The 24,032-nt window shown below is 41.5% G+C and overlaps 1 protein-coding gene across 1 annotated transcript in view; it reads right to left on the bottom strand.

The window, feature by feature from the left end:
* Positions 1-5,773, bottom strand: part of WWP2 (WW domain containing E3 ubiquitin protein ligase 2) — a 135,196-nt gene extending 129,423 nt beyond the window's left edge. The window contains exon 1 of the mRNA XM_077755471.1: positions 5,712-5,773. The gene's annotated coding sequence lies outside the window, so the exon portion shown is untranslated. The remainder of the gene's footprint in view (positions 1-5,711) is intronic.
* Positions 5,774-24,032: the final 18,259 nt, after the last annotated feature.

Genomic DNA, 24,032 nt, shown 5'->3' with positions numbered 1-24,032 from the left:
CAGGGAGGGGCAGAGAGAGAGGCAGAGACACAGGATCTAAAGCAGGCTCTTCACTAACAGCAGAGAGCTGAACGTGGGGCTCAAACTCATGATCCACGAGATCATGATCTGAGCTGATGCTTAACAAACTGCACCACCCACGTGCCCCTCAAATGTCACTTTCTTAAGAGGTGTTCCCAAACTACCCTATTAACCCTACCTCTCTACACACATTTGGACCCATCCTTCCTTATTTTACTCTTCCTCCCTAGCATTTATAACTGACATGATTCATATCTTATTGATTTATTGTATTTATGGTCTCTTTTTTTTCTCTCTCTCTACCTCTCTCCCCCAGAATGTACGCTGTGTGGAGGCTGAGATGTGTGTCCCATTTGTCAGCCCTGTAGTCTGACTGTTCAGAATGATGCCTGCCTCATAACTGAAGCTCCATAAATGTTTCCCAAATGAATGAATTTGAGCAGCATTTTCTGAAATTTAAAAGGATCATGTTGTGATTCCCCAGAATAAATTTGTTTTGATAAAGCAATAAAAAGATCAACTCTTGGGAGGCCTGGGCGGCTCAGTCAGTTAAGCTTCCAATTCTTGATTTCAGCTCGGGTCATGATCTCACACAGGTCGTGAGTTGGAGCCCCGCGAAGGGCTCTGTGCTGACAGTGCGGCACCTGCTTGGCAATCTCTCCTCTCTCTGTCCCTCTGCTGCTCGCATGTGCTCGCTCCTGCTCTCTCTCTCTCTCTCAAAATAAAAAAATAAACTTAAAAAAATCAACTCTCTTTCTACCTAGCAGATTAGCAAGAGATTAGAAGTCTGACAATAAATGCTGGTGAGAAGCCTTATACGCTTTGGGGGGCAAATTAGATGGTACGTGGCAACCTCCATAGATAAAGATGCATATATACTGCAGGTCCCAAGATTCTACTGCTATGCAACTGCCAAGGGAAAACCTTCTAACATATGCCGAAGAAGCCATGTGCAAAGACATTCGTCACAACAGTGTTTCTAATAGTAAAAATTTGTAAACAACCTAAATGTCCATCAATGGGGAAACAAGTAAACTGTGATACATTTATAAAATGGAATGCTTTATAGTGCTTGAAATAGATGAATTCAGTCATCATGTACAAATCCCAAATTATAATGATAAAAGGAAACCGAAAAAGCAAGGGGAAACCTAAGTGTGCTATATAATGCCATTGGTGTACACTTGAACTTAAAACACTTGTATGGTGCTGTGGCCAAACATAAATGGAATACAAATACAAAAGTGTAGACGGGAAGTCACCGCACGGAGGTGAGAACACAGGTCGCCCCTGGGGTGGGGTAGCGTGGAAGGGAAAAGGAGAACTGGAGGAAGGAGGGAGACCAGGGGAACTTCAAAGGTATCCACGACATTTTATCTTTTAAAGAAAAAGTTCTGAAGCAAATATGGCAAAATGTTAATATTAATTAAATCCAGATGGTGGTTTTTATGACTGTTTGTTATCTTCTTCTTTGAACCATTTTACATGTTTGATCTTTCCCATAATTTTACGATAATTTTAAGCGGGGGGGAGGAGAGATCATATCTTGAATAATGAAGGAAAGATTAATGATTATAAATTAAGCCTCAGGGCTTTTAGTAACAGAGGTTAAAACACTACAAGCAGGAAATCCATTATTCATAGACTTTCAAAATAAAAGAATACTTTAAAAATCTTTACATCTATCAGGACTCTTTGTTTCCTAAGGCAACTCGATGGAGGATAGTTTTAAACTAGCTTGACCTAACCGAGCTTTAGCCCTTTTTAGCCCATGGCCTGAACTTCAGAGAATTCAAGAGAATGAATGGAAGCTCCCACATGGCCTGGTAAATGGAAGACCAAACTTGATCTATATACTTCATGGCCCCAAAACAAAATCAATCGGATAAATTCAAAAGAAGGCTTAGAAGGGAGAAAGCCAGCTGGGAAAGGAGGAGAAATGGGCAGACAGCATGTTTTCTTTCTCCAATGTCTTTCATGATTACAGTCCATTGTTTCTTAACAATAATCAGTGTCATTATGCAGGGCTCTGCCTCTTTCCAGATTCAATCAGGAAAATACCACCTTGACATCACAAGGTAGGTATTTTGAACTGTAAAACCTTTCCAACTATGTATTTTTTAAAAGTAACCATTACTCTAGAAGAGAAGTCAGATCCCATCCCCAAAGCACTTCTGCCTCAGGGTCCCATATGAGACATGGTCCCTAATGGGCTTGAGGCTCAAATCCCCACTACTCACTAGTGGAAGCTCATGAAACCTGAGGCTGAGAGTTTACTCTATACGTGTTCTCAGCAACACAGTCCTTCGGCTCAGTAATTTCTTCCCTTGCTAAAAGCAATTGGAAATATTTGCATCCAAAGAGCTTCCAAAAAAACTGACTTAGCATAAGCCTAGGGCAGGATGGAGGAAGAGAACAATGTTTAAAATAACACCAAAGGTTATAGACAAACAAAGAATGTCATTAAATCTTTTTAAACATTTATTTAGTTAGTTTTGAGAGACAGAGCACAGTGGGGGTAGGAGGAGAGAGAGAGGGAGTCACAGAATCCAAAGCAAACTCCAGGCTCTAAAGCTGTCAGCACAGAGCCTGATCCAGGGCTCCAAATCATGAAAGGGGAGATCATGACCTGAGTCACGCAATTGACTGAGCCACCCAGGTGCCCCCAAAGAATTTCAGTACTGAAGAGAGTAATGGATTTACTGGGAAGGTAAGGGGGAAGCCAAAACTAACTCCAGTAGATTTACCCAAATTTCTTTTTTTTTTTTTTAATGTTTTTATTTACTTCTGAGAGGGACAGACAGCATGAGTAGGGGAGGGTCAGAGAGAGAGGGAGACACAGAATCTGAAGCAGGCTCCAGGCTCTGAGCTGGCTGTCAGCACAGAGCCTGATGCGGGGCTCGAACCCATGAACCATGAGATCATGACCTGAGCCGAAGTCGGACGCTTAACCAACTGAGCCACCCAGGCACCCCATACCGAAATTTCTTTTAAAAAATCAAAACCATATTGTCCTCTGAACCTATCCTCTATGTAAATCTTGAAAAGTATGTTTTAAAAATAACAGAGTAGAAAATATAAGAGTACATCATACATATGGAAAAGTATTATTTCCTGAAAAGTCTGTTCAGATAAAAGTATGCTATATGGACTTACATACTGGATCATGACATAAAATATATTTTTTAGAGCAGAAAAAAACTGCTCTTTTTTTAATGTTTTGTTTATTTCTGAGAGAGAGAGAGAGAAGGAGAGAGAGACAGAGACAGAGAGAGAGACAGCGTGAGCACAGGAGGGTCGGAGAGAGAGGGAAACACAGAATCCAAAGCAAACTCCAGGCTCTGAGCTGTCAGCACAGAGCCCGACACGGGGCTCGAACTCACGAACCATGAGATCATGACCTGAGCTGAAGTCAGACGCTTAACCAACTGAGCCACCCAGGCGCCCCGAGAGAAAAACTGCTCTAAAACCCATTTTATGTAGGGTTCAGATTACAGAGAGGCTCACAAACCCTACAAAACCCAATAAGTCAACACTAGCTAGCTTTGAGGACTGTTCATTCAGAGAAATGTCACCAGTTTATTGTCATTTTAGGTCTGAGAAATTCTCCAACATCTACATAAAAGAATGCCATGGGCCTGGATGAAAGCTATTCATTTATTCATTCAACAAATATTTATTGAGCATCTTTTATACACCATGCACTGTTTTGGGTGCTAGTGACATATCAGTGAGTAAAACAGAAAAAAAAAAAAAGTCTGGTGAAGAACCAAGAAAGACCCCCTCCTGGCCCTGGCTCAGAAATGGAAACGGTAACCACTGTCAATATGCCAAACATTCTCCACAAGAACAGCCTACTCCCTAGGGAAAAAGACTTCACCCAGAGCCTTATCCTAACTAGGGAGGAAATTTCCTTGACTGAGGCCTTCTAGCCTTCCTGTCTTACCTAAGGGGGAGAAAACAGTTAACACTTGTCAAGTTCACAACCAAGGGACACAGACCCATTAAAAGACTGAGATTTAAAATGATAAGGTTCAAAATGCTCCCCTTCCTCCCTACTTTTCCATCATATCATGGGTCATAACAGTGGGTTACACCTGAAAGAGCTGAAAGGTGCACAATTTGAGTTCCTAGGGGGCATGCCTGGGTGGCTCAGTCAGTTAGACATCTGACTTCAGCTCAGGTCATGATCTCACAGTTTGTAGGTTCAACCCCCCNGTCCAATTCTTGATTTCAGTTCAGGTCATGATCTCACAGTTTCATGAGTTCAAGCCCCATTTCAGGTTCTGCGTTAACCCTGCACAGCCTGCTAGGGATTCTCTCTCTCTCTCTCTCTCTCTCTCTCTCTCTCTCTGTCTCTCTGCCCCTCCCTGGCTCATGCTTTCTCTGTCCCTCTCAAAAATAAATAAGTAAACTTTAAAAAAAATTATAAGAAATGCCAAAAGGCAAGAACAACAGTGTGAAGAGAAAAAAGAAGCATCAGAACCAGACTCAGAGAGGACACAGATTTTAAAACTATCAGATGGAATTTAAAATAACTATGAGGGCACCTGGGTGGCTCAGTCAGTTGAGTGTCTGACTTCAGCTCAGGTCATGGTTGCATGGTTTGTGGTTTTGAGCCCCACGTCTGTCGGGCTCTGTGCTGACAGCTCAGAGCCTGGATCCTAGGATTCTGTGCCTCCCTCTCTCTCTGGCCCTCCCCTGCTCACATTCTGTCCCTGTCTCTGTCTCTGTCTCTCTCTCTCTCTCTATCAAAAATAACTATGGATGAATATGTTAAGGATTCTACTGGAAAGAGTAGAAAACACCCAAGAACAGATGGATAATGTAAGCAGGGATGTGGAAACTCTAAGAAAGAAAAAAGGAAATGCTAGAAATCCAAAACAGTGTAACATAAATGTAGAATGCCTCAATGGGCTCATCGGTAGACAACATGGCTTTGGACTCAGAGAGCTTGAAGATACATAAATTGAAACTTCCCAAATGGAAATGCAAAGAGAAGAAAGAATGTTTTTAAAAGTCCAAGAATTGGGGCACCCGGGTGGCTCAGTCAGTTGGGCATCCGACTTCAGCTTAGGTCATGATCTCACGGTTCATGGGTTCGAACCCCGTGTCGGGCTCTGTGCTGACAGCTAGCTCAGAGCCTGGAGCCTGTTTCTGATTCTGTATCTCCCTCTCTCTCTGACCCTCCCCTGCTCACGCTGTCTCTCTCTCTTTCTCTCTCTCTCTCTCAGAAACAAATAAAACATTTTAAAAAATTGTTTAAGAAATAAAAAATAAAAGTCCAAGAATTATAAAATAATTTCAAAATGTGCAAAATATACATAATTAGAATAGCAGAAGAAGAGAGAACAGAGTAAAAGAAATATCTTAAATAATAATGCCCAAGAACTTTCCAAAATTAACAACCATGAGCAAGCCTCAAGTCCAGGAAGCTCAGCGAACATCAAGCAGGATAAATACAAAAAACAACAAAACAAACGACTGGGTATACGATATTACCATATTCAACCTAGACAAAGCCAAAAACAAAGAGAAAATCTTGAAAGAAGCCAAAGGAGGGGAAAAAAACAGCAAACCTATACAGGAATAAGGATGAGAATTACAGCAGGCTTCTTACCAGAAACCACACAAGCAAGAAGACAACAGTGTGAAATAGTTAAAAGTGTTGAAAGAAAGAGCACACTAACCTAGAATTTTGTGGCCAGTGCTGTTATTCTTCAAAAGTGAAGGAGTAAACAAAAGACTTTCTCAAACTAAAACATGGCCTTAAAGAAATGTTTAAAAGAAGTTCCTCCAGGAGAAAGAAATGATACAGATCAGAAACTCGTTATCTGCCCACAGAAAAGAAGAGCATGAGAGAAAGAATAAATGAGGCTCCATCCACTGGCTTCTTCAAACACGAAAAGACTGATAACATCGGGAGAGGGCATGTACCGTGAGGGACGCCAGAGAGAAACCAAATGAAAGACGTGGGGAGGCGACAAGCAGTCAGAGAAAAACAAAGCAGTGAAGGGGGACAGGGACTTGAGATTGCTGTCGAAAGCAGAGAAAGTTGTGGACAAGGAAAGTCTCATTGAGAAGGTGACTTCTCAGCAAAGACCTGAAGGAGGTGGGGGATGGGACTGAGAATATCAGTGGAAGAACATTCCAGGCAGATAAAAGAGAAAGAGCAGAAGAAGCTCTTGAGGTGCTGGTACGTGTTGGGAGGATGAACAACGAAAAGGGGCCAGTGTGTGTCAAGGGCAGCGAAGGAGGAAGAAAATGACAATCGTAAGAGATTCAGTGGAATTTGGGGGCGCCTGGGTGGCTCAGTTGGTTGGGCGTCCGACTTCGGCTCAGGTCATGATCTCACAGTTCATGGGTTCGAGCCCCGCATCGGGCTCTGTTCTGACAGCCAGCTCAGAGCCTGGAGCCTGTTTCGGATTCTGTGTCTCTGTCTCTCTCTGACCCTGCCCTGCTCACGCTGTCTGTCTGTCTGTCTCTCTTTCTCTCTCTCTCAGAAATAAGTAAAACATTAAAAAAAAAAAAAAAAGGAGACTCAATGGAATTTGAAAAATTCTTCATAGGTAAAATTATTCTTAGTGAAATACGAAATGCCTTGGAGCAATGGTTCTTAATTCCTCCTGCACATTTCAATGATCCGGGGAGCGTTAAAAACAGACCAAAATGACAACCAAACCCCAACCTCAGAGACTCCCATTTGCTTGGTCTGGAGTAGGGTGGGGACAGCTATGCTATTTAAAAATTTCCCCGGGTACCCTAATATAAATTTGGGGTGAGAACCGCTGGTTTCCTGTTACTGAATTAGCTGACTGCACTCAGTGTAGGACTTTAGCTCTATCCGAATGTTCCAGGCTAAACTAAAATTATGCAGAAAAATTGCACAGAATAATATGCAGATGAAAAAATGGGGGAATATAAAACTCTAGGAACAGAATCAGGAGTGGCTCAAAAGAGACGATGTAGTACACCACCTTCCTCCATACCAACTTTTCCCCGGAGAGCCTGCCAGGGGCTCTCAATCAATAAGTATGACAGATTAAACGCATAGATTTATCTCTGCTCCCTTCTCAAACTCCACTAAAATGACAGAAAAGAAATACAAAAACAGGGGTGCCTGGGTGGCTCAGTTGGCTAAGTGTCTGACCGTTGATCTTGGCTCGGGTCATGATCTCACGGTTTGTGAGTTCGAGCCCCATGTCGAGCTGTGCTTACAGCATGGAGCCTGCTTGGGGGTCTGTCGCTCCCTCTTTCTGCCCCTCCCCTGTTATCTCTCTCTCTGTCCCTCTCTCTCAAAGAAAGAAATTAATAAGATTTAAACAAAAAGAAATACAAGAATATAAACCCACTAAAAATGAATGGAAACAAAACAACAGTTAAAGCGCGAGGCAACATTCTGGAAAGTGGCAAGTGAGTTGAAACTGGAACCTAACTGCCTGAAACGGTTGGGGGGAGGAGTTGACAAGAAGCAGGCTGATGGCACTGAGGGTCAGTCACTGGTGGCACCAGGTACCTCTGAAAGTGAGAACACAAGTGGGCATGGAAACAGAAGAGCCTCACGAAAGCCCGTATGGAAAACAGAGTTCCCAGACTCCCTTCCCCACCAATTCAGCTGGGCAGTCACCCTCCCTAATCCCAAACAGGAGAGTTAATTTATAGTCTCTGGATAGATTGGACTAGACCGGAGGACTTCAGTCACAGCTGAGCACAGTGATAGGGCACCATATTGATCCAGGGAGATAAGTGGGAGTCTACGTCATGAACTCAAGTCACTGGCCCCATCCCCACTCACTTTCCCTCATTTGAGTCCTAACACGCAGCTCAGCCTGATGGTACTTCATACATAAAGGAACACAACTATTCGAGGAGAGCCTTAGACAGAAAAGCCAGATATCAAAACACGCAGAGAAAAAATAACTCACTTGACGAGCTGATCCTAAAATGCGTAAGGAAATGCAAGGGACCCAGAATAGCCAAAATAATCCTGAAAATAAAACAAAGTTGGATGATTCACATTTCCTAATTTCAAAACTTACCACCAAGCGACAGTAATCAAGACCAAGGAGTACTGGCATAAAAACTGACAGACAGAGCAAGTAAAGAAAAGTGAGAATCCAGATACAAGCTCATACTTTTTCATCCAAATGATTTTAGACAAGGGTGTCAAGACAATACAGTGGAAAAAAGAGGAATAGTCTTTTCAACAAATGGTGTTAGCACAGCTGGACATGCGCGTGCAAATGAAGGTGGGCCTTTGCCTCAGAATTGATACAAAAATGAACTCGAAGGGCACCTGGGTGGCTCAGTCGGATAAGCGTCCGACTTCGGCTCAGGTCACGATCTCACGGTTCATGGGTTCAAGCCCCGCGTCAGGCTCTGTGCTGACAGCTCGCTCAGAGCCTGGAGCCTGCTTTGGATTCTGTGTCTCCCTCTCTCCCTGACCCTCCCCTGCTCATGCTGCCTCTCTCTCTCTCTCAGAAATAAATTTTTTAAAACATTTTTTAATTAAAAAAATGAACTCAAAATGGACCAAAGACGAAAATATAAGAGAAAAAACTATAAAACTCAGAAAAAAACAACAGGCATAAATCTTCATGACTTTAAGTCAGGAAATGATTTCTCGGACATGCTATAAAATGCACAAACAAGTAAAAACAAGATAAATCTGTCTTCATCAAAATTAAAATTTTCTGTCCTTCAGAGGAGACCATCACGAAAGTGAAAAGATAACCCAAAGAATGAGAGAAAATATTTGCAAATCATGTATCTGATAAGACTTGGATCTAGAATACATAAACAACTTTTACAATTTGGTAATAAAAAGCCAAATAATCCAACTTAGAAAGAAATAGGCAGGGGCGCCTGGGTGGCTCAGTTGGTTAAGTGTCTGACTCTTGGTTTCAGTTCAGGTCATGATGTTACAGTTTGTGAATTTAAGCCCCACATCGGGCTCTTTGCTGACAGTGCAGAGCCTGCTTAGGATTCTCTCTCTTTCTCTCTCTCTCTCAAAATAAACATTTTTTTTTAAAGTTTTTTTTTTAATATTTTTATTTATTTCTAGGAGAGAGAGAGAGACAGCGTGAGCAGGGGAGAGTCAGAGAGAGAGGGAGTCACAGACTGAAACAGGCTCCAGGCTCTGAGCTGGCAGTCAGCACAGAGCCCGACGCGGGGCTCGAACCCACAAACCGCGAGATCATGACCTAAGCGAAAGTGGGATGCTTAACCGACTAAGCCACCCAGGCGCCCCAAAATAAACATTTTTTTAAATGGGCAAGGATCTAAGCAGATATTTCTCTAAAAAAGATTGAAAAAAAAATAAGTATATGAAAGGATGCACAACCTCATTAGACTCTAGTGAAATGCAAACATTTTAAAACCACAATGAGATACCACTTTACACAAACTAAAAGGGCCAAAATCAGAAAGCATACAAGAAGAAATGATAGCGAGAACTGGGAGAAATCAGAATCCTCATACAATGCTAGCAAGAAGTGACAACTGGTGAACAGCTCTGGAAAACATTCTGGCATTTCCTCCAAAAGTGAAACAGAATCAGGGCACCTGCCTGGCTCAGTCCGTGGAGCACACAACTCTTGATCTCAGGGTTGTGGGTTCGAGCCCCACATTGGATTAGAGATTACTTAAAGACAAAAAAAAATTTAACTTAAATAGAATTTTAAGACCCAGCAAATTTCATTTCTAGATACATGCCTAAAAGAATAAATGTGCATAGCAGGAGTATTCAGAATAGCCAACAAGTGGAAACAACTCAAATGTTCATGAACTGAGAAATGGATAAGTAAAATGTAGTACATCCCTACAATAGAATATTCTTTGGTCATAAAAAGGAATGAAGTGCTATTTCATTCCACAGCACTTTGATGAACTTTGAAAACTTGACACTAAGTGAAAGAAGAAAAGAAAGCAGGCAAAAAGCTCCGATTATTATATGATTTCATTTATATGAAATGCCTAAAACAGGCAAATCCGTGGAAGGAGAAAGATTAGCGGTCACCTAGGGCGGAAAGGTTAGGGGGTTGGAGTGACTGTTAATGGGCCCAAGGTTTCTTTTGAGGTGATAAAAATGTTCTGGTATTAGATAGTGGTAAGGGACAGCTGCCCAACTTTGTGAAAAGCCTAATATCCGCTGAAATAACATTTCAAAATAGTGAATTTTAAGTATATGAATTATATCTCTTTTTAAAAAGCTTACAGTTAAATGAAACAGAGGTCAAAGACAACCTCAAAAACAATTCAGAGAGATAAAACATTGCACCTAGGAAACAAGAACATAATGTAATTTTAAAAGAAGGAAGGAATGGAGCATGGAAGTCAGGAAGGAAGGCAAGCTGGCTGGATGATTGATTCAGACAATAAGAAACTGTTCTTAGAAAGGACAGTGCTAGACAAAGCTGATCAAGTGAAGACACATGCTAAAAAGTAGAACCAAAAGAAAAAGAAAAGAATAGAAGAAAAGCAATGTTTTCTAAATAGTGGATTTCTTTAAAATGTTCAATTTCCAACTTAGAGTAAGTCCAGAAATAGGAAAGGGAAAAAAGGGAAAGAAATCATCAAAGAAATGTTACAGATTTTTTTCTTAAGTTGAAGTATATACAGTTCTAGACAGAAAGAACCCAATGAGTGCCCGGAACAACAGATGAGGAGAAACACCCTAATGCACCCTGCCGTGAAATTCCAGAACAGGGGAACAATGGGTACACAAGCTTCCAGTCACATTTACAAACAAGAGGAATCAGAGTGGCATTAGACTTCAGGACAGTAATATTGAATGCAAGAAGCCAATGCAATGCTTTCAGATTTTAGATAAAATTATTTTCAATCTAGAATTCTATAACCAATAAATAAATAAATAAATAAATAAATAAATAAATAAATAAATAAAGTATGGTTGGGAAATAATGGTATTTTTAGATTTGTAAAGTCTCAAAAAAAAATTCCTCCCAAAGCTGCTTTCATGAGGAAGCTACGGAAAGATGGGCTCCAGGAGAGCAAAGAAGAAAGATGATGGAGAGTGGGGATTTACATGGGAAAGACAAAAGGAATTCCAAGATTAATGATGAAAAAAAATCCCAAGGTATTATGGTGCAACAGCCCAGCGAGCGATCAGTCCAGACCAGAGAGTTTACACCAAGTGTCCTCTCTAGATGAAAGAAAGAAAACGGAAGAAATCAATTACACGATGCATCTGACTGCACTAAAAAAAGGAGCACTTCAGCTCTATCACAATGTTTGGTGCAGGGGTGCCTGAGTGGCTCAGTTAGTCAAGCATCTCTTGATTTCAGCTCAGGTCATGATCTCACAGTTCACGAGTTTGAGCCCACAATGGGCTCCGTGCGCTCAGTGCACAGAGTCTACTTGGGATTCTCTCTCTCTGCCACTCTCAACTGGCCAGTGCACAGGTATGAACTCTCTTTCTTATAAAGGACTCTGAGTTGAAAGCGTTCTTTGTTTTTTTCCTTTTTTTTTTTTTTTTTTTTTTTTAGAGAGAGAGTGAGAACAAGAGAGGGACAAAGAGAAAGGGAGACACGGAATTCAAAGCAGGCTCCAAGCTCCGATCTGACAGCATAGAGCCCAACGGGGCCTGAACTCACGAACGGTGAGATCAAGCTAAAGTCAGACACTTAACCAGCTGAGCCACCCAGGACCCCACACACTGTCTTTCTGTCTCGCTCGTTCTCCCTCTCTAAATAAATAAATAGATAGATCGATAGATAAACATACATTTAAAAAAAAGTTTGCTACAGAATTAGTGATAAGAACACAAAACTATGCAAACAAAAAAATCAGGAAGTAAGGAAGTAATAACAACAAAAGTTTATGAGAGGAAATGTAATCCTAATAAACTATGTCACTCAGCTGTGAATAAAATTTATAATTATAATAGCATAAACAATTTAATCAAAACTGGTGATGTGGAAGTACTTGGAAGATCAGGGTAGAATGTGTGTTTGTGGAGACTCATCAGAAAGAGTTAAAGCTTCACCTTCGATAAGTTAAAAGACAGTAAGTAAAACTGACAAGCTAAGAAATAACAGGATAAAGATGTTACTCAGAAAGGCAGAAGCTGGGGTGCCTAGCTGGCCCAGTCGATAGTGCATGTGACTCTTGACCCTGAGGTCGTGAGTTCAAGTCCCATGTTGGGCATGAAGCTACTTTAAAAAAAAAAAAAATGCACAAGTCAACACCAGAAAAAAAAAAAATAGGTTGAAAGTCATGGCCTCTATAGAACAAGAATCAAGAACAAAGAGGGGTGAAGCTAGGAACTGCTGTTGCAGAAGTCTTGTAATGCTATTTGACTTTCTGAACTATGTGCATGTATTATTTTGGTCATAAATAAAATTTAAATTCAGAAAAGGAAAAGGCTTCCTTCAAGTCAGGTCATAGAATGATGTCCTTGTTTAATTTTAATAAGAACATCCCATCTACATTCAATTAGAGTAGTGGGTTGAATTGTAGCACCCAAAAAGGCATGTCTAAGCCCTAACCCCCTGGAACCTGTGAATGTGACCTTATTTGGAAAGTGGGTTTTGCAGATGCAATTAAGTTACAGATCTCAAGATAAGGTCACCTTGAATTTAGAGTGGGTGCACCATCCTTTTAAGAGACAGTGGGGAGAAGACACAGACACAGGACAGGAGGCCATGTGAAGACTGAGCAGAAATCAGAATCCTACAACTCCAAGCTAACAAATGCCTGGAGCAAAGAAAGAATTTCCCTCCACCCCCCCCAACCCCACCCCCACCAACTGAGAAAGATGAAGCCCTGTTGACTGACCCCTTATTTTCAAACTTGTGGCCTCCAGAACTGTAAAGAAGTACATTCACTTTGTTTTAAACCATCCGGTTTGTGGTAATTTGTTACACAGATAAGGAATATGAAAGTAATACAATTAGCAACAAAGGCTTTGCAAGATGTTAATTTCAACTGCCATCAGGATGAAACTGCAAGTCCTTCTCCAAGAACACATCCTTTGGAGGCTCAACTCCCCCAGGACCACAATAACTTCCCCACCAAAAACAAGCCCCTGGAGTCACAGTGGCCATGGTCCTCTTCAAACGGTTTCTTAGTTGTGATTCCAGATACAAAAGAGAATTCTAAACATATTATGCTTTATTTCATTATTTTTAAAAAATGAATATTTTTCATGCTCTATGTCAAAACAATTTTTGATCCCACTACTGACACAGTAATTGATTACCTTTAGAGAATTAGAGAATAAGCTTACCTATTTTAACCAAAAGTCAAAGAATGAAGAAGAGCTACATTGGGAGAGTAGAGGGAGCCTATCTCCAGTCTTCCCAGGAAAGCTTTAGGATCTCCCTCCTCCTTTCCACCCCTTTCCTTTTCTGCTTTGCTAGGCCCCTCCTCCCTGCCAATCTCTTTTTCCCTACTTCCTGCATGGGTATCATTGCAGGGCTCACAACCAAAAGGGCAGCAGGCCTCCAGCTCAGAGTTAGACTGTGGTACAACCTGAACTACCAGCTTGCAGGGGGTTATCAGCTCCACCCTGAAGATAACAAATAAAGCCCTTACACCTATCATTTTAAATAAGAAACTAAATACATAAGTAAGTAGGGATGCCTGGCTGGCTCAGTCCGTAGAGTGTGCAACTCTTGATCTTGAGGTTGGATGTTCGAGTCCCACGTTGGGTGTAAAAGATTACTTAAAAATAAAATCTTAAAAAAAATAGATAACAGATAGATAAATAAATCAAAAGCCAGCTTTCTTTGCCTATAATCCACGAGTAGTTAAAAGACAAGAAACTCTCGGCTAGGGTAGTAATTGCTTAGCTCTTCTCATTAGCAAAAATTAAACATGTCAAGGGTCCACCAACAGGTTCAGAATTGCCAGCAATATCCAGAAAGACAACAAAGATCTATCATAGTCCTTTTTTGGTTAAAATATTTGAAACACCTGAGATCAAAAGAGCAGGGAGAACATGTTTCAATGTATTCTACTGGGAACAGCAGAGGGAGAGGAGTAACGTGTGGCGCGCTGGCACTCGAAGCCAGGAGGATTATGGCTGCTGTCACCTGTGCTGAAATCTTCACTTGATCTCCATAGAACACAGATGTTGCATGCAAAACAGGACAGGGTGGCTCTTTGTTTTTATCATTGTTGAAGTGTAACTCATACAATAAATTCACCCTTTTAAACCATACAGTTTCGTGGCCTTTAGTATATTCACAGAGTGGTGCGACCATCACCGCTATCTAATTCCACACCATTTCCATCACCCCAGAAGAAATTCCATGTTCATTAGCAGTCACCCCTCATTCCTCTCTGCACTGAGCCTCTGGCAACCACCGATCTACTTTCTGACTCTCTTGCCTATTCTAATTTCTATTCTGGACATTTGAAATACATGGAATCATACGATATGACATTTTGCTTCCCCGTTCATCAGGTGGTAGACAACTCAACATTTGGGTTGTTAGGATGGGTTGATTCTTGAAGCCAGAGGACCATAATGGTCAAGGTCACCTTCTGCAGGAAGGCAGCCAGCCTCTGACTGTGCCTCTTCCAGACCCTTTCACTCACCCTGCCCAGTCCAGAGGCCCAGTCAGTATTTCAATAATGCTCATAAACCCTACTCTGTGCCATGCCCTGGAAATACAAAGGTGAATGTCACAGGGTCCTTCTGGGGACCTTGGATTTCTTGCTCTGAGAGACCCCCATAAAATAAATCTTCCAAAAGCTTTTGGCAAAAGAAAGCAACCACACATCAGATTTAGCAAGTGACAGCTCTTGGAATATCTGGTCTATTTTATCACCTAACTTCAAAAAGAAACTTTCAGCCCAATCTTGTAGAGATAAATAGGTTTAACCACTCCCTGGCTTTTGAATGATACTGGACAAGTTACTTATCCTCTCTAAATTTCAATTTTCCTCTGTGAAATGAAGCTAACAATGTTACTTACCTTATAAGATTACTGTTAAGGATTACATGCGTTCCGTCAAGTAAAGCCACCAGCACGTAGTGCTTCAAGTATTAACTACTAGCTAAGCTAGATTTTTTAAAAATTTTTTTAATGTTTATTTATATTTGAGAGAGTGTGTGTGTGTGCGAGCCGGGGAGGAGCAGAGAGAGATGGGGACAGAATTCGAAGCAGGCTCCAGGCTCTGAGTTGTCAGCACAGAGCCCGATATGGGCTCGAACCCAGGAACCTGAGCTTAAGTTGGACACTTAACCGACTGAGCCACCCAGGCGCGCCCACACTAAGTTAGTTCCTGATGCTAAAATTCTAGGCTCTGCAATTCTGCGAATTCTTGACCCAGTCTTGAGTGAAGAAACCACTAACACTGATCTCAATGTAGCAGATGAGCCAAAGAGCAAAAACTACTCACCAGCACCAAGACTCTAATTTTAATTAGCCAGTTGTAGAAACAGGCAGAGCTTCTCATTTATAATTATAGATCCACCCAGGTATTCACTTCTTGAGAAATGTAGAAGGGTCTGTTCAAAAAACATTCCTCCTTTCCTTCACATTCCCATTCTTTACCAGTTATTTCCAATGCTAATTCTTCTTTCTTGGCCTCTTTCCTGTGGCCAGCATTGAGTTACCTTCCATTTTCCAAAGGCCCATATTGAAAAACAATCAAACAGAACTGAACTGTACCAAATGACATCCGTACAAACACCAAACATATAAAAAGAGAGAGGTAAAGACAGGGGAGGGCATATCTCTGGAAGCACAGTGGAATTACAGGCTAATAATAAAAGAGAGTGGAAAGCAGATCTCACAACAAAACAGGAAGCAAAAGGCATGAGTGACCCAGAGGAAGGGGACCTGTCCTCGCTCAGGACTGCCAAGTCTTAGTGTTTGCATTTTCCTAGAAGCAGTTATCAACGCTTGACTTAAATCACTGAGTGTTTACAAGCTTGTGGGAAAAAGGGACTGCAACTTTTTAAAAATTTTTTTAATGCTTGTTTATTTTTGAGAGAAAGACGGAGTGTAAGTGGGGGAGGGGCAGAGAGAGAGGGGGAGACAGAATCTGAAACAGGTTCCAGGGTCCGAGCTGTCAGCACAGAGCCCAAGGTAGGGCTCAAACCCAGGAACTGTGAGATCATGACCTGAGCTGAAGTCGGACGCTCAACTGACTAAGCCACCAAGGCACCCCAGGACTGGCACTTTCTAAAAAAGACTCAGTTAGTTCTTTTTAGGGGAATCTTAAAATCTTCCCTTTTGTTCCTACCTCTCAGAAATTCCAGAATCTACAATAGTCCAAAGTGATTCAAAATTACTCCAAAGCAGCTCACTAATTTGAATCTAATGGGAGATTATGTTTGTGTATCTACTACCACATATCTTACTAATGAAAGCATGAGTTCTAAACTCAGAAGACCAAGATTCAAATCCCAGCTCTTCTAAGCCATGGCTACAACACCTTACACACGTCACTTCACCTCAGTGCGGTTCTGTTTATTTTAAATCTATAAAACAGAATACCCAACAAACTATGCCTTCAATACATGTCAGGTAAGACTAATATTTAAACATTAAAAACTCATTACCTGTCCTTCTAGGCTGTGTCTTTCCCTTATTTCCTGGAGGTCTCTAATTGGTTACCAACCCAGAAAGGCAAACTAACTCCAGATATTAGCACTCAAATTGATTTCACTGGCACTACAAAGATGTACACTTTGAAGGGTAGCCTCCTCAAGGGAAAAAAAAAAATTAGTAGAGCACCTGCCAGGTTCAGTCAGTTAGAGCATGTGATTCTTGATCTTAGGGTCATGACTTCAAGCCCCACATTGGGCATGGAGCCTATGTTAAAAAAAAAAAAAAAGCTTGTGGTTTTCAAAAGGATCTTTAAATCAAAAGTGTAAAGGAAAGAAAATCAAGTTCACCAAGAAAAGAAAATCAAGTTCACCAAGATATACTACAATGCTTTGCTGTGTTTAAAATACCTACTAGTGTAATAGCATAACCTGAGATTTTATTACAAAATTTAACTTCCTACATGAACCCCCCCCCTTAGATATGTATCAACACTACTCCTTAAGTGACTTTGCCTAGTGTCTCAACTCTAAATACTGTGCACCTGCTAACCACTTCCACAAGTACCTCTCCTGCCCAGGCCTGTCTGCAGAATTCCCTAATTGTCCCGCACACTTCCCACTGGATTTCTACTAGACGTGTCACAATCAATGGCAACAAAATTGAGCCCCAACCCCTGTTCTTCCTACAGTCTTCCTCTTTTTGGTTAATGAGAATCGCACATTCTATAGCCACAAACCTTGTTGACTATGCTTCAAAATCTACCCAGGGCCCGACCATCTCTACCACCTGGTCCTCCTTCACTTGGATCATAGCGATGGCTCCAAACATGATTCCCTGCTTCTAGTCTTGCCCCTCTGTACTTTCTCTGCACCGTAACCAGAGTGAGATAAAAAGCAGGATATGACATGTCTACTCCACTGCTCCGATGACCCCAACTCACTGAGTAAAAGCCATCATCCTTACAGTGGACCAAAAGGCCCTCCACGACCTGCCCGTCTCTCCCATTGCCCCCAACACCTCTTTNACCCCCCTCCAGCCCCCCTAACCGCCTAGCTGGCCCACAAACCTGGCAGCGGTGCTCCTTCTTAGGGCTACTGAACTTGTCCCCTCTGCCTGAGCCGCTGACACAGGTCCTGCCCTCACCTCCTGCAGATCCTTACTCAACAGTCGCCTTCTCAGCAAGGTTTGTCTCTGAAGACCTTATGCAAGACTGCAACCCCGGGCAACACTCCACACCACGGGCCACCTTCCTCCTTCGTTACAATATAACATGCACTTTACTTGGTTACTTTGCTTATTGTTTTTTCCCCCACTAAAATATAAGATCCACAACGAAAGGGATTTTTGCTTTTCTTGTGTTCTATATTCCCAGTGTTTAGGCTAGCGGTGTCCAATTTTAATTTTGAAGAAAACACAGTTTTTAAGGGGTTTTGTGTTTGTTTTCATTTACTGTTGAGAGAGAGCAAGAGAACGAGCAGGGGAGGTATAGAGAGAAAGGGAGACAGAGGATCCGAAGCAGGCTGGCAGCAGCAAGCCCAATGCAGGGCTTGAACTCACGGACTGTGAGATCATGACCTGAGCTGAAGTCGGATGCTCAACCACCCAGGCGCCCCACAAGGAAACACATTTTAAAAAAGTAAAACGAGGGGCGCCTGTGTGGCTTAGTCGGTTAAGCGTCCGACTTTCGCTTAGGTCATGATCTCGCGGTTCGTGGGTTCGAGCCCCGCGTCGGGCTCTGTGCTGACTGCCAGCTCAGAGCCTGGAGCCTGTTTCAGTCTGTGACTCCCTCTCACTCTGACCCTCCCTTGCTCACGCTGTCTCTCTCTCTCTCTCCTAGAAATAAATAAAACACTTAAAAAAAAAAAAAGTAAAACGAAACAGGTGAAATTAATTTCAATTTTATTGTATTTACCCCAATAAACTTAAAATGCTTTTGTGTATAGCATATATTGATATTATATTAATAGTATGCTTGTTATAACATTTAAAAAAATCAATGACATGTTTTACCTTTTTTCTCATACTAACTCTTCAAAATCTGGTGTGTATTTGGTACTCAAAGCATCTCTCTAGTACTCAACTATCCTGGACAGAACAACTCTAGCACAGTACCTGGCACAGAATATGCACTTACACATATTCATTGAATGAAAGGATGTTTTCCCAGGAAGAGGCATCTATGGTATAGTAGTTTTTTAAACATCAACAGCATTCTATATATAAATCAAATATATTCTATATTCACAATCTTTGGTGTAATAAATGTATTATATTTTCCTTAAAATATCATACTTACTATACTTGAAAAACTGTTTTTAAAGTAAAACTTTATATTGTTTCTCTAAATGAGACAGAATGGGTCTAAAGCTAAAAGGCCTGGCCTTCAGTCCCTACTTCATTCATGTGCTAGTCTGGGATCTAAAGCAAGGACTCCACTAAGCCTGTTTCTTCATCTGTGCAACAGGGACAATACCGACCTTCACATTATCGTGCTGAAAATTAAATGAGATGTTGGTATAAGCTCTTTGTAATTGAGAAAGTCATCATTAAGTAAAAGAGACTAAGAAGCCAACCCAAGTCTTTTTCCCATGCCTATCATTTCCACATGGACCAATAAGAGAAAACGGCAAGGCAGTCGACAAGAGCCAGGTCTTAAGTACAAATGCCTTGTCCTTCACTTATAGCTATGTGACCTTTAGAAAGCCATGTATTCACCAAACATTAACCAAGTGCCCACAACATGCCAGGCACTAGGGTAGCAGCCAAACAAGATATGAACCCTACCCTTGAAGGACGTGCAGTCCAGGACGAAGAAACAGAGAGGAAACAAGAAAACAATAAATTGTTTTTAAAAATCAAGCCACTCTCCCTTGGGTCTGTTTGTTCATTATGACACGGGAATAACACCTTCCCAACATAACCCACAAGGCTGCTACAGAAATTAATTTATTTTTAAATGCTTATTTATTTTTTAAATGCTTATTTATTTTTTGGGAGAGAGACAGCATGAGTAGGGGAGGAGCAGAGAGAAAGGGAAACAGAATCAGAAGCAGGCTCCAGGTTCTGAGCTGTCAGCACAGAGCCCGATGCAAAGCTCGAACTCATGAACTGAGAGATCATGACCTGAGCTGAAGTTGTACACTTAACTGACCAGTTGTACACTTAAGCCACCCAGGCGCCCCTACAGAAATTAATTCTTAAATGTTTGTCAAATACTTCAAAAACCTTAACTCACGTTTTATTTTTTTGATAATTTTGTAAATATTTATTTTTTAGAGACAGAGCCAGAGTGCTAGCAGAAGGGCAGAGGGAGCCAGAGGATCCAAAGCAGGCCCTGCACTGACAGCAAAGAGCCAGATATGGGTTAGAACTCAGAACTGTGAGATCATGACCTGAGTCGAAGTCCGACATTTAACCAACGGAGCCACCCAGGCGCCCCTTTAACTGTTAAGCAAAGTCATTTTCCCCCCTACTTGTAATCCAAAATGACTCTGGCTCCTGTGAATGTCCAGTCTGAACATTCATTCCAGTTATAGCTCACCCATGAAATTCATTTCACTTCAGCAAATTTTAGTAAGCATGAAGAAAAAAAGGATGAGCAGCTTTAACACAGGTATTTAATATCGAAATCATGATCCAGGTCACAATTCTAAGGAACACAACACAGGCCTCTCAGTTACCCTACCTACTTACAAGTTTTGTCAAGATAAGCAGTCACATGGTAAGGCAAACTGAATAATTTAAACTGAAGAAAGAAGAAAAGTCATAATTTAAACCGAAGGAAAAAGAAAAGTCATAAAGCAGTAGAGACACTGTCCAAGATTTCTGCAGTCAGTGTTGCTGAAGGAAGGCTGGGCTAGATCATAGTCAACAGTTTAGGCTAAAAGCCATTTTACGGCCAGAGCAAAGTGCCCACACTCCTTTTTTTAAGCCTCCAAGTTGATCAGATCTAGGAAAAGCTCAAAGAAAGATGATCTGAAGGGCCAGGTTCCCAAAAAGTGGAACCCTACCCAACCAGGACAAAGTGGGCGTGACAAAAGCAAAATGATCAAGACTCTGTGATCCTTCCTGAAGTTTAAAAACTGAATGGGACCGAAATCAAAGTCTCGGGTAACAATCATTTCCAAAGGAAGGAAGAGACGATCAGCTGGGGTTCACACCGCATCTTCTTCCTGATTTCTCCTTTCCCTCCATTCATATTCTCAGGAGCCCCCTTCCAGCTCAGTCCTAAGTCACCCCTTCCTCCCGTCCCGATCCCTCCACAAAGGTCACGCCTCTTCATCACTGACACNGGGCGCCTTTGGCCAGGAATCGGTCTTCTCCTTCGTTGTTTTGAAAGTGGAAGAGTTTTCCACTCGCTGGGTGGTCCCGGAGCAAGCAAATAAGTAGAAGTCTCACTGTGTGCCCGGCGTTTTATTCACTCCCGTCAACCCCGGAGGCAGGTCTGTCATTAGCTTCATTTTACCGGTGAGAGAAGGCCTATCAACTCAACAAATATTTTTATTGCGCTGCTTAAGGTTACCCAGTAAATACGGACGCCCAGATAAATTTGAATTTCAGCTAAACTACTATGAAGTATATAGATAGCCCCCCAATACTGCATGGGACGTATTTATACTAAAATGAAATTATTTGTTGATCTGAAAATTTTAGTGGGGCATTTTGTATTTTTATTCGCTGTATCTGGCAACCCTATGCCTACCAAGTACCCAGCACAATTCTAGACTCCAGAAACACAAAAGCAGTCTTTATGGAGCATCTGTTTTTGTGACATAAAGCAAAGGTAAGAAAGCTTCAAAACCCCACGTTGGGTCCATAAAGTGCCTCACCACACCAAACTAACCCCCATTCCCTTAATTTACAAAGTAGATAGAACGTTTTTAATTATAAAGAACACTGTAAATCAATATTCTGTACTAATAGTATGGCGTTTCAACTTGGACAACTGAACCGAAGACTCAGTATTTTCACTTTTAATCACCATTTATTTAAAACTACTGCTACTTGGAGTGCCTAGGTGGCTCAGTGGGTTAAGTCCGACTCTTGGTTTTAGTTCAGGCCACGATCTCACGTCTGCTGAGTTCCAGCCCCACATTGGGCACTGCAGAGCCTGCTAGGGATTCTCTCTCTCTCTCCCTCACTCTCTGCCCCTCCCTCATTCAATATACTATGTCTCCGAATAAAAAAAAACAAACACCTTTAAAATAAATTAATACTAATCACATAATTAGTCTTAGGTGTTGCAGACTAATTATTGTGTTATTTTTTTGTTTTTTCGTTCATATGGGTCCTATTATGCCTGCAAACTAAATTGGTTGAGCACTTATTTCCATTCCAAACGCAGAAGATGGCATTTCAAGGAGATCAGGCCTTTCTTCTCCTATATCTTAAGCCCTACATTAATTTCCATTTATAAGACTACTAAAGCTTCTCTAGTTCCACTGAAAGGAATTATACTAATTCTATTCCAGGGGAATTGGAAAAGGATTCCTTGACTTGGTGGCATTTGAGTAGATGTTCACCAAAAGAAAGAAATGACTAGGCAAGCATGCTCACAACTGTGCATTAAAGGAGTAGAATCTAATGAGTGTATGCTGGCCTATGAGGCCCTGCATGATACCTCATCTCCAATTACTCTGCCCCTCGGTACTCTGTGTCAGCCCCTCTGGCTCAGGGCCTTAGGACTCTTCCCTTTGCTTGGAAAGCTCTTTCCCAAGGTAGTCAGATGGCTGACTCCTTCATCCCTCATCAAATGTTTGCTCAACTATCACACTGAAGCCTTTCCTGATCACCCTATTTAAATGTGCAACACATCTCTTACTTCCCCTACCAGCCTCCTTCCTGCTTTATTTTTTTCCTCGTATTTTTCCATACTTAGCACTATCTGACTTATATATGAATATATGCATGTGTGTGTACGTAGTATGTTTCCCACTACAAGAATTGTGAAGACAGGAGCCATATCCCAGTTCCTAAAGCAGTGCTTGGCCCACAGAAGGTCTCTAAGTAAATTGCTGAATGAATAGATTTCATCAACATGTACTGAACACTGAACACATTGCTATAGATCCTACAGTATAGAAGGTTTTTTGAAAAGACATACAAAAAATCTGAAATGTCTCCCTCCCTCTCTGCTGCTCCTCCACTTGCGCTCTATCTCCCAAAAAATTAATAAATGGGCGCCTGGGTGTCTCAGTTGGTTGTGCACAAACTCCAGCTCAGGTCATAATCTCACAGTTCATGGGACAGGCTCCGTGCTGACAGCTCAGACTCTGGAGCTGCTTCGGATTCTGTGTCTCCCTCCCTCTCTCTCTCTCTGCTCCTCCCCAACTCATGCTCTGTCTGTCTGTCTCTCTCTCTCAAAAATAAACATTAAAATTTTTTTAATGAATAAACTTAAAAATGCCTTAAGTGTTATTAGAAAGAAAAGTGCAAATCTGTCCTTGAGGGAAAATCTGATTTGAGTAATCAGATACTGCTTTACAGAGGGGTCCACTGACCTGCTTCTTGGACACTAAGTAATGATTGGCCAGCACAATTTTCTGGAAGAAGACAAAACAAGGGCAAAGACAGACAAAAAGTCTGTGAGACACTCCCAAGAATGTTCAAAGTAATTCTAAGATACTTAAGTATCACCAAAGTCAGGGAAGGGCAAACAGTTCAGAGAGAGCCATGTCACGTTCTGCAGAGAAACAGAAAGCTGAGAAATAAAACTCACAAAAAAATGTATGAACATTAGAAACAGCCTTCCGCCGTGTTATTTCAGGCAGGGCAGGTAGGACAAAAACCATTGGTTCTGCAGACTGAAGAGAACTTACAGTAAGAAAAGTGGAGACAGATGTTTGGGGAAAGAAAGAGGATTGGGGTAACTTGCAGAAGGGGACCTCTAGATCACTGAAGGATTTTTGGAGGTAGGATGGATAGATTATTAAAAAAGGAATGAGATTTAAGATTTGACGGAGAAAGCTTAGAATAACTCAATGTCTCTGAAGATGAATGATAGACAATCCACTTCAACATTCTGCCAAAATTTTCTAACATGAATTTATAACAGGCCAGATATCACAATTATGTAATCTCAGATTTAAAAAGGAATTTACATACAAATTATCGAATACTTCCTTTCAGTTCCATCCAGCAAGGAATTATTTGCTAGCAAATTATATGCCTTACTAGGGAAGTGGGCAAGAACATCAAAGACCCCTCTAATGAAATGGAGGTAGGTACATAGCAGTCAATAGAGCATAATGGATAAGAAAGTGGCTCAGGATCGGTTTGTCCAAGTGTTTTTTGTTGCGGTGGTAGTTTTTTTGGTCCTTTGTTTTTTGGTAAGTAGGCTCCAAGCCCAGAACCCGGAGATTAAGAGTCAGCCCCGGGTGTTAATCTTTTTACAACCAAATACTAGACATGTGAGGGGGGCCTAGCTGTAAAATAGTACCTATCTCTTAGGTTCGTTGTGCTCAGTGAACGATCTGTAGTTTA

The sequence above is a fragment of the Crocuta crocuta genome, unplaced genomic scaffold (genome assembly GCF_008692635.1).
Source record: "Crocuta crocuta isolate KB4526 unplaced genomic scaffold, BGI_CrCroc_1.0 scaffold152, whole genome shotgun sequence".
NCBI lineage: Eukaryota > Metazoa > Chordata > Mammalia > Carnivora > Hyaenidae > Crocuta > Crocuta crocuta.
Note: the sequence above shows the minus strand (reverse complement) of the source record. Positions and strands in the feature narration are given on the sequence as shown.